Source organism: Leptonotus elevatus, chromosome 1, assembly GCF_054856555.1.
Source record: "Leptonotus elevatus isolate MCC_2025b chromosome 1, RoL_Lele_1.0, whole genome shotgun sequence".
Classification (NCBI taxonomy): Eukaryota; Metazoa; Chordata; class Actinopteri; order Syngnathiformes; family Syngnathidae; genus Leptonotus; species Leptonotus elevatus.
Window position 1 is genome coordinate 29,358,333 of NC_141239.1, and position 11,554 is coordinate 29,369,886.

Genomic DNA, 11,554 nt, shown 5'->3' on the forward strand with positions numbered 1-11,554 from the left:
TAACACATGCGCATATATAAACTCTCTCGCGAGACTCTGCGAGGTATTGACATTGAATTACCATGCAGCTATAATGTATGCACAACCACAAATCTAGCATCATTATATGACATCTCCCGCTCTCTTGAGTTATTTTCAATAACATAAAATAAATCTTGTGCTGGACAGCAGACACTGTTTACCACTTACAAAATACAACATAGTTTCTTCTGCTATAGAAATAAGAGTAAACCTAAACTTGCATCAACATACATTTCTTCTGCATATGAATAATGTCAACAACAGTGTCAAAACTTCCATACAAAATTTCCCAACTCTTTATGGTCATTTTTCACACTCAAGTTACCATTCTCCTTTTTTTCTTATTTTTCTTCTTATTTTTTTCTTTTTCTTTTTCTTCTCATGTGGCATGTGTCTCTCTGTCATCACAGGTCAAGCCTATTGACAGATTTGCTCACCCGTCCCGAACGGGTCACCACCTGAGTAGGTGAGGAACTTGAGGACGTAGACTCACTCTGACGTACAGGAACAGTGTCTACTGTGTTGGTGTTGACAAAGTGAATATGTCTGTCACCTTGCATTAATCGGGTGCAAATGGAACTGCTGGGGAACCGGCCCAGGTTGAAGGTGACGGCGATTCCGCCTCAACTCTGCCTTTTGTGGCGTCCGGATGATGAAGGATCTTGGTGTTGTGCTTTCTTGTGAGACCACCGCTGGAAAACACCAAGACTTCTCCTGGTCCAATTTGGAAAACACCTGATCACCAGGCTGTAGGGCAGGCAATGTTCTGGCTCCGTGGCTACGGTTAAAGTAATGAGCTTGCTTTGCCTTCTCCTTCTTGTCGGTTTCCTCCACGGCTGTCCTGCTGGGCTACTTCGGTCTGAGGTTTTTCTCCAGAGTCGGGAGTGTTGTTCTGATTTTCCTCCCCATCAACAACTCAGCTGGACTGTATCCTGTGGTGGAACAGGGAGTAGCTTGAAAGCACATGAGCGCCATGGCAGGATCCTCCTGCTGTAAGATCTTCTTTGCCGTCTGCACGGCCCTCTCTGCATGCCCTGAGCTTTTTGATCATTTGCGTACTTGTAGATGGCAGATGCAGTATTTCAATGAATCCGGTCGGAGATGACGAGGTAGTGGTGTTGTTTAAATTCACAGAGATCCATAGCTACTCTCTTCCGGGGTCGCTCCGGAAGCGGTGTGGATAGGAGTGGCTCCTTCTGTGGAGTTCTTCTCATTTCGTAGCACACTTGACATGATGTCACAAGCTTGCTTATTTCTGACGAAAGTCCAGGCCACCACACAGATGAACCTGCTCTCTGCCTACATTTGATAAGGCCCTTAATGCCCTTCGTGAATTTTCTGAAGTACTCCATCTCTCATCGATCTCGGCACAACAATCCTACATCCTCTCAGAACTAGGCCATTGCACAGTGACAACTCAGATTTGACTTGAACATATGCTTTAGCATCTACTGGCACTTTACTGATGTGCTCAGGCCATCCTTTCTCTTTGAGCGATGTCACACATAGCAGTTCGGTATCAGCGGCTGTTGCTACCCTGATTTCATCCAACTTGCTTGTAGACACCGGGATCCCTTCCACCACACTAGCCACATAGCTGGCCACATTACTGTACGTTTCATTTGCTGTGCTAATGTTCGGCATTAGGCTGCGCGACAGCGTGTCCGCAACAATCAGGGTTTTCCCAGGAGTATATTCGGCGATAGGGTTGAATCTCACGAGTCTCATGAGAAGACGCTGGCAACGTAAGGGTACATTGTCCATGCTCCGGTTATTAAAGAGAGGCGGCTTGTGATCAGTTATCAACTTAAACTGTTCTAACCCATTAAGGTACCTGTCAAACTTCTCGCATGCTCAGACTCCCGCTAACGCTCCCTCTTCTATCTGCGCGTAGCGAGATTCTGCATCACTGAGCCTGCGGGAGCAACATGCTACCGGTTTCCAGTGACCTCCTTGGAGTTGGAGTAGCACATGATGAGTTATTAACATTGTTTTTTTAGTTTTAATTTATATTTTAGCCGTTTTGGATTTAGTTAACTCAGTATGGCTAAATGAATAGCATTTTTATGTGTCTCACACTCCTGAGAAAATAAGGGAGTGTATGGGTCTGGTATCTGTCTCTTCCGAAGGAGACGGGCCGATGTGTGATTGTTTTTCTCTAATCTGATTTATAGCTATGGGAACTTGCTGAACTTGCAGAAGGGAGGAGAGAGAGATTTTCTTGTTTATACTGTGTTGTGGGCTGATGGGAGGAGACTTGTAGTCTCCCACTATTCTGAATAAGTATTGATGTACCACTGAGGGGAGTACAGACAACTGAGAGAACACGGCTTCAGTGTCATCAGCTTTTGTCCTCAGAAGCTTCTGATAATAAATACCTTTGCAAAGGAACTTCTTCAACAGAATCTCACCATTCAGTTAATTGAACACGCAAAGAGTACAATACTTAATATTGTCTACTCTAACAAATGGTGACCGCCGACGCTGAATTATAACGAATGGTCTCCTCCGTTGAACCGAACGGACGTGGAGCTAGATGCGGCGTTCAAGGACGGGCGGAACTTCTAGGCCTAACAAAATTAAGTACGGTAAGTGGAGACTGTTATCCACGTAGAGAGGTTCTGTCTGTTTTTGGGTCCGCTGCAACTGGTTTTTCGTCTCCCAAATTGTCTAAATTTTAAATGAGATCTGTGTGAACAAGTTATAGTTTGATGTCGTTAGAGAGTTGATAATTCCGACGATATTGAACTAAACACGTCGTGGAGTGGTGCATTTTAGAAGTGACGTAATGCAGACTCAAATAGGTGAAGCTTTTTTGTACAGGAAGAAATAGCGGTTAATTTTTTGATTTGTTTTGTTTCTCGTCAACGCTATGAAGAATCCTTAGACCATAATATATATTGAATAAAAGGGTTTGCCGGATGACGTAACAAGTCTTTCTTGTTTACTAAGGATCGCGAAGATTATGGTGAGCGTTTCTGTTTATATTAATGATATAACAGTTTTGACCGGATTGGGGACGAGTATCATATTTGTTCATGGCTCTTATTGAAAAAGTCCTATTTACACGTAATATGTTTTTTGAAAAAACGCCTGTTTGAAATTGAACAGTATTGAGGGGTCCAGGTTGATTACAGTAATAATTGGATTTATCTTACTGTATTTGCAATCGAGAGATTACGTGAAAGATTTTATTTGGAGTTATGGCGCTCCTACTTTTGTAGTTTTGGGGTCAGGATTACCGTATGAATACCTTTTGTTCTACGGTTGAATTCGATGGTACGTGACAATTTATTTTGAAAATGAGCGCCTTGCAGAAATTTTGCAATATATGGAGAACAGTTTAGCTCAGCGGGATTGGGTAACCGCTGTGTATAAACAAGAGGTCACGTAATTCTTATGTCTGTCTGGTGTGTGGCCATATGTGTTAACATATTGAACTATTAATACTAAAAGTGAGACGTCACTGTATTGATAAATATTAATACTACTTGCGTAAAATAGAAACCGAAAGTATAAATAGCCTATAAACAAAATGGAGGCGATTTCGACCCGGATATAGAATTGTTTGTCCTGAATGCGCTTCCGGTTCAGCGAAAAATAAAAGCGTCGATGAACAATGAAAAAACGAACTATGGATCGATTGTATACAAAGCTTTCGCTGGAGAAAATGGTATGTCAGAATTTTGTATTTTCTTTGTTGGTAATGGAAAAAGGCTGAATTTGATGCTAAAATGACTCCAGCATTTTTGGAGCAGTTTACGGGTGGTTTGTTCGAAGTTAACCCGTATACTGAAATCACCGTACGGAACTGCGGTTTAAATGCTATAAGATTTGTAGACAACGAATTGATAGAATAACACCGTTTATTTTTTTATAATGACTGAAGAGTGTGTGCGTATGCATTTGAGTGTGTGAGCTAGCTTCTAAAAAAAGGTGGGGGTTTATAAGTGAGAAGTGTGCATATGGGGATTTTGTTTGTTTTTCTTCAATATTTTAACGAAGTTTGGTGTTGTTTTGTGTGAGATGAGACTGTTGTGATAGTGGCGTTTGTTTTATTAATGGGAATGTGATAAAATAGGTTTTGCGAGTTATAATGTTAAGTTCCCCCCCCCCCCCCGTTTCTAGGTTAGAAAAAAAAAAGGTGGGGGCTGGGCTGTGCGCTGTGAGCATAATGTGTCCTCGTAATGGGACTTTTTCTTTGTCAAAATGGTAAGAGAGGAATGATAAACAATATAAAATAAGTAATAGTATTTGAAAGATATAGTTGAGTTTTTGAAAAAAGAATATTAAATTAGTGTTTTATTTTTATTTTTTATTTTTTATTTATTTATTTTTTTAGTGACTGAGCTAATAAATCTTTACACTTTAATGATTGATGAAGATGGTTAATTTGTTAACTTTCCCTTTTCGGGACAAATGAATAAAGAGTAATGATAAAATAATGGCATTTTGTTTGAGCTATGTTGAGTTGATATAATTATGCCTACATCTGTATAGCTGTGGCTGGAAGTAAGATAGTTGAATAAGGAGTTATAAATGTTTTTGACATAATGATAATGATTTTTGATATTTGTTTTTTTCTGAGTGTGTCATTTCAGAAACTGATGTTTGAGTTCCAAGGCAGATGAGGGTTTGATGGCCTTCACTGATTACAAACTGATGCGCCCCAGCTGCTGATACGTTGTATGGCTAGCAGCTATTTGAAGGGGTATTGAAAAAAAAAAAAAAAATAATGAATAAAGAGGCTGTGTTTTTTTTACGAAACATTTTTGAGAAAGCAGGAAGTGAACTGTCTTGCTATGATCCCATATCCTCAGTCTGGCATTTTTAATGCATTGTATCAACGAGTGTGCATTTTTTTGATCAGGTGAGCTCTCAGAAAGACTGTGTGTCATCGGATCCACATTGCAGACTGCGTCTGAATGGATGTGGCAGAGATCAAAGGTCAAAAGCCGCAGAGCAACAGTCTTCTCGTCCTGTGCCTAAGAAAAACATGATGTTCACCTTCCAAAATGCCCAGTGACTGTGTATACGCCTCATTATAGTGACTTCTCCCCTATGGCTGTTTTGCATCCAGAGGAAATCTAAATGCCTGCTCTGAACATTGCTGCCACAGCAGCCGCCATGCTGGCCAGGATTGAACATTGACAACAGCTGCCGTCCTGCCTTTTGCTGGGGGTCTGGACAAAGAAAGTTGGTGGTCGGAATGGGAATACTTGTTCAAAGATATGCTACATGGTGATATGCAAGGCATTTTTGATGTGTTGAGTGGGGAACTGTGATCTATAGCAAGATATTTCAGGAAATTGAAAACGACATATGTAAATTTGAAATGAGGGATTGAGAAAATTTATTTCAGTCTATAGCCTACTAAATTTTTGCCTATATTTTTGGGAGAATCAGTTTCTGAATTGGTACAATGGGAATTTTATTAATATGTTATGATATGATATATTTTTATTTTCCCCGTGAGGAACTTTTTTTGGACTTCGTCCAGCTGCAGCTATAGTATAAAATAAATAATAGAATAGAATGAGTAGTAATGAGTAAAAGACTAACTAAGAGTTTGATGGCTAAATTAGATTTTTTTTTTTTTACAGCACTGTGATTTATAAATCCCAGAAATATTTTGTGTGCTGTGTTTTTTATGAGCCCCGCTAATATGTGAAAGATTAGCAGTTTGAAGATGATTTTTAGTTTGATTAAATCTAGGAAATGGTAGATATTTGTAAATTTTGTGTGATTTTGTCCTCAGCCCCACTAATCTGTAAAAGAGGTGAGGTTGATTAGCAGTTTAAATAATTTTTGGGACTCTAGGAGAATTAGAGTAATATGGTTACCTCTATTTTTATGGCCCCAAAGTCATCATATATTAGTGTCTTAAATTGTATCTGCTTATGCTCAGTTTTATAGTGTTTTGTAGCTCTTTTGTTTATCTCATAGCCTGATTTAGAGGGTTGAGTTATTTATGACGTTTTTTGAGTTATGAGGTCTCTATTTTGTCCTCCCTTTATCTTGACGTGTTTGAAAAAATCAGTGGATCTTTGTCAAATGAGGGAGTTTATGTTTAAGAATTTAACCAATGTAGACGAGTTAGAAAATTAAAATCAAACTTAAAAACGAAATTAAAAAGGTTGTGGGGTATCGGCCTACACTCCAATTGACAGGATGATTTTGAAAGTGATAATCCACAGTTTGAATATGAAGAAATCTACCAGAGGAAATCGATCGCAAAGTAAGTCTGAAGCAAGCAAGGACAATAATGCATATTCGCCGAATGAAGGTAATTATATTATATTATATCTTTTATCTCAGAATCACATTTGAAAAATGTAATGTTTGGAGCCCAGTGTTTGCAAAAGAGTATAGATAATATGAATATATGTGAGTTTTTCCCAGCATGCCAGGATTCGGCCGATCATGGGATTCTGGGAAGAGAATATATGATATGAAAGGCAAAGTTATGCAAATTTAGAATAAATTTAGTCGTGGTAAAAAAATTACCTATTATTGGACAAAACCTATTTGAAAGATAAATATTTACAAGCTCTGTCTTATATTAATGAATGAGCGAATGTCATTCAACTCAATCAAAGGCTGGGCTCTATTTTAATGTCACAAAAATAGATATTTTCTTGTTCCAACAGTGCAGGACCTACAGATCTTAATCAAATAACATTTACTAATCCCAACTAACAAAACCTATCAGGGTTTTTTCCTCCAAATAAAATTTTATGTGAGTTTATGAGAAACTAAAAATGAAAAGTTTCTGCACTCAGGAGAACGGCCCCAGGGGGTTGGTGAGGAAATCTTGTGCAGTTCTCTGCACAGAGAAAATTCCACATCTGGTCTACAAGGCTTCCGGAGACGTGCCAGGCTCGGCTATCTCATCAACTGATGATCATCAATCTTATCACCTCCGACCTGGAGCCACGTCAGCTGACCCAGTGATCGTTCTGGAGCGGCCGTTTCGACATCATTCGACACCGTTTGAGGACATCAGTCAACGGATCAAGTCAAGTGCCTTTTCTTGGGCAATCATTCCAAGAAGAGTCACATTTTTCGGGCAGAATAATCCCGTGACAAATCGAAGAATTTGGGTAGTCTACCCCAAATTCTTAAAGAAGAGACGAACTATTGCGACACTCTTTTCATTAAAAAAAGACCTTCAAAGAACTTCATCACAAGATGGCTTCAAAGAACACATATTCGTCTGCCGATACATTGCGACACTTTTTAATGAACAACATTTTATGTTAAGCCTCACATATGCTATGCTTATTCCACTAAAAATCTTTTAAATGTATCAAATTGTTTTTTAATATCATATGATTGTTAAACCATCTCCTCTTTTGCTAAAGGGATGTTTTAAGGATAATTATTTTTACCACACAACCATTGAAAAAAAAAATGTTTTAATGTGTTGAGCTCTCAAGAGCTCAAATGAGGGAATGATGAGTTATTAACATTGTTTTTTTAGTTTTAATTTATATTTTAGCCGTTTTGGATTTAGTTAACTCAGTATGGCTAAATGAATAGCATTTTTATGTGTCTCACACTCCTGAGAGAATAAGGGAGTGTATGGGTCTGGTATCTGTCTCTTCCGAAGGAGACGGGCCGATGTGTGATTGTTTTTCTCTAATCTGATTTATAGCTATGGGAACTTGCTGAACTTGCAGAAGGGAGGAGAGAGAGATTTTCTTGTTTATACTGTGTTGTGGGCTGATGGGAGGAGACTTGTAGTCTCCCACTATTCTGAATAAGTATTGATGTACCACTGAGGGGAGTACAGACAACTGAGAGAACACGGCTTCAGTGTCATCAGCTTTTGTCCTCAGAAGCTTCTGATAATAAATACCTTTGCAAAGGAACTTCTTCAACAGAATCTCACCATTCAGTTAATTGAACACGCAAAGAGTACAATACTTAATATTGTCTACTCTAACACACACCACCCAGTCCATAACTACTTGCGTCAGCCGACACAGCAGTTGGCTTGCTCACGTCGTAGTAGGCAAGCACCAGTGCCGTTGTTAGCATGTCTTTAATGTTGTCGAAAGCCATTTGTTGAGCATGACTCCATGTCCATGCAGCATTGTTCTTTAGGAGCTCGTGCATTGGCTGGCCCACCATCGAAGTTTGGAATGTACCTTCCCAGGTAATTCACCATTCCAAATATCCTCTTCAGCTCTTTCATATCAGCTGGTGGCGACAGCTACTGAATAGCCTCCACCTTCTCAGAATCTTAGCTGGCTCTGTTTAATTGAACACTTCTCTTTGCTTAGCTTTAAGCCAGCAGACTCAATGTGTTGCATTACCTTTCCCAAGCGGTCATCATGCTCCCTCCTCTGTGGCCCCGTACACCAGGATGTCATCCATGAAGACCTCAACACCTTCCAGTCCCTGAAGAGTCTCCATCCTTCCTCTGAAAGATCTCTGGTGCACTTGTGATTCCAAACGGGAGTCGTTTGAAATTGAAGCGGCCAAAGGGTGTAATGAATGTAGCGAGCTTCCAGCAGCCTGGCTGCATCCAGAGAGGAAAAGACTGTAGCTTAGCTTAGCAATGATCTTTTCTGCTGTAGGCAAAATGTACCGTTCTCTTTTAACAGCTTCATTCAGCCTTTTGAGGTCGACACAGATGCGGGCTCTGCCTGTACTTTTCTTCAGGACTGGCACCATAGGTGCACACCAGTCAGTGGGCGGGGTAACCCTCTCTATTATGCCATTTTGCTCCATCTTCTGTAGCTCATCTTTCACTCTTTGCATCATGTGGAGAGGAACGTGTCATGCTGTGTGTACAGCATATGGCTGAGCATTGTCTTTTAGTTGTATTTTCACTGGTTCAGTCTTTAAGGTCCCGTGCTCACCATATGCTTGTATGTGGCCTTGGTTGGTCACCATCTCATCCACTCTCTTCACCAAGTTCATCTGCACAGACATTGGTCGGCTGAGGAGGTTATTCACCGCGCGACCACGGATAACATAGACTGCGATTGGGTACGTTTTGCCTTTGTAGCTTACTGTGCTTTTAATCTGCCCTAAGCACTGCAGTTCGCCTCCCGGGCTGTCGAGTGGAATATCAGCAGGCTGTAGTTGTGTTTTTGTGTGATAGGTCTGTTCACGTCTGCCCCCGTGTCAATTCTAAACTCTACTGGTGTACAACCCAGTAACAATTTGACGGCCCATTGCTCAGAAGACCCATTTGCTTTTGTCACTGCCATAAGGAAATATGGCTGCTGTTGTTGCTCTTGTCGTTGCTCAGCCTGCTCTGTGGCCTCACTCACTCTTTCTTATTCCTACACACTCGAGTCCAATGTCCGACTTTGTTGCACGAGTGGATTTCTTAGTGTGGCAATTTTCATTTTTGTCATGCTCTGCTTTCCCGCATTTTCCACATTGTCCTTTATATCCATCTCTTTGCTTACCGTGGCCTTTGGTGCGCTTGCGGTATTTGTTTGTGACTTCACGTACCATCCCCGCTGTTTCTCCCTGCATGCTGATTTGAGACGCCACCTCCCCACTCTGTCTGACTGTCTCAATGGTCAGCGCCAGCGTCAGGTCGTTCGTCAGCCGCAGCTTACGTGAAACTTATTTGTCCAATATTCCCACGACGATCCTGTTGCGGATATTTTCCTCTCGGGTTGCGCCAAAGTCACAATGTTCCAACAGTTCGTACAAGGCTTGGATGAATGTCTTCGCCTTCTCACCCGGCCGTTGCGCCCGCTGGGGAAAACATGCACGGTCCTGTATCACGTTCCTTCGCGGCACAAAATATTCATCGAACTTGCCGAGCACACGTTCAAAGTCATTTCTGTGTCCCTCTTCGTTGAAAGCAAACGACCTGTAGATGTTTTCGGACTCGCTACCCATTGCGTATATCAGGCTGCTAACTTGCACCGCGCCATCTTCTCTGTCGAGTTTTGTAGCGGTCCTAAATCTCACAAAACGCCTTAAATCTGGCCACTCACCAGGCTAATGAAGGGGAAGCTCGTCAGTGGAGTAAACTTTGCCATTGATTCGAGTTTACTTCTGACACCATGTAAAGATGACAAGGAGGCTATCTTGTCTTTCGAGCACCTCCCTTTATTTCCTGACACAAACTTAACACACGCGCATATATAAACTCTCGCGCAAGACTCTGCGAAGTATTGACATTGAATTAACATGCAGCTACAATGTATGCACAAACACAAATCTAGCATCATTATATGACACGTGTTTTGCATGGGCAATCGGCTATTCAGTAATGGGGTAGATGCCACAGACTTCCAATATCCGTAAGTCACACACCTACGCTGTTTCTGGTTACTGTTGCGACATATAGGCCGCGTCCCAATACTAGCACTTCCACCCTTGTGCCCCTCAATTGTGCGTTTTCGATGATGGGTGCGAGTTTTTAGTGTGGGTGTCTCAGTTCTCTGAAATGCTCCGGAGAAGTTAAACATACACACTACACACTCGCACCCATCGACGGAAATGCGCAATTGAAGGGTACAAGGGTGCAAGTGCAAGTATTGGGACGCGGCCTATATATCGCAAACAGTAACCGGAACCAGCATAGGTGTGTGACATACGGAAGTCGGAAGTCCCACCTCCTCCTTGGCTTAAACAACATATATACAGACAGAGGTGACTTACTATTAGGCAAACCTAGGCAGTTGCCTAGGGCCTCACGTTACTAGCGGGCCCCATGAAATTCCTCTTAGAATAATGGCCATGTAATGTAGTTTTTACTTATTTACGCACATTAATTATGTTTTTGATCCAAATCATTTCGCTAAAATGCCAGCAGAAGGCTTCTTGTATTGTATGTCTCTTGGGGGGCCCCCTCAGTTTCCACTAATGGATCAGTCCATCTTACTGCGCATGTGCATGCGCAAAAAAAGAGCGGACAAGCGCAAAGTGACGGTGAGCGAAACTGAGAAGAAAGGAGAACGTAAAAAATGAAACAAAGTTATCCCAGTGGGGCCGAAAAGAATAAGGAGGAAAGCAAAACGTTTATTGCCAAGTTACCAAAAATGACAAATATTTTCACTGCATCTATGGCGATTTACAGCCTGCAGCAGCAACAACAAGATCGACGCCTGATGGGGACGCAAAAGTAGTGAGTAACTGTTCAGCTGGTGACATTTCCCCTGTATTGATAAGTATTTCTTCATCTCATTGAACTTGGGAGGGCCCGTTATCGTTGCAGCATGACACTTGCTATTTTTAGAACAAGCTGGGACATGTACATCACTACCCTGGTTACGTGACATATTTAAGATCATTTGAAATTAATTCATGTGCTGTTAGACAGTTTAAACAATGTTCATATATTTGTAGCATCACTTGTTTCTCCTGTGAGTTGCAGCCAGCCTGTTTTTAGGCTTGTCATGATGCATTTTCCAAACTGGCCCAGAGTGATTTAAATATATATATATATTTTAAGTTTCGTCACCCTGCAAAGGGATATTCTTTCACTTTAAGCATTAAATCATCATTTGGGGGTTATATGGTTTTTGCTGAGCAGTAAGGGTTTGAAATACAT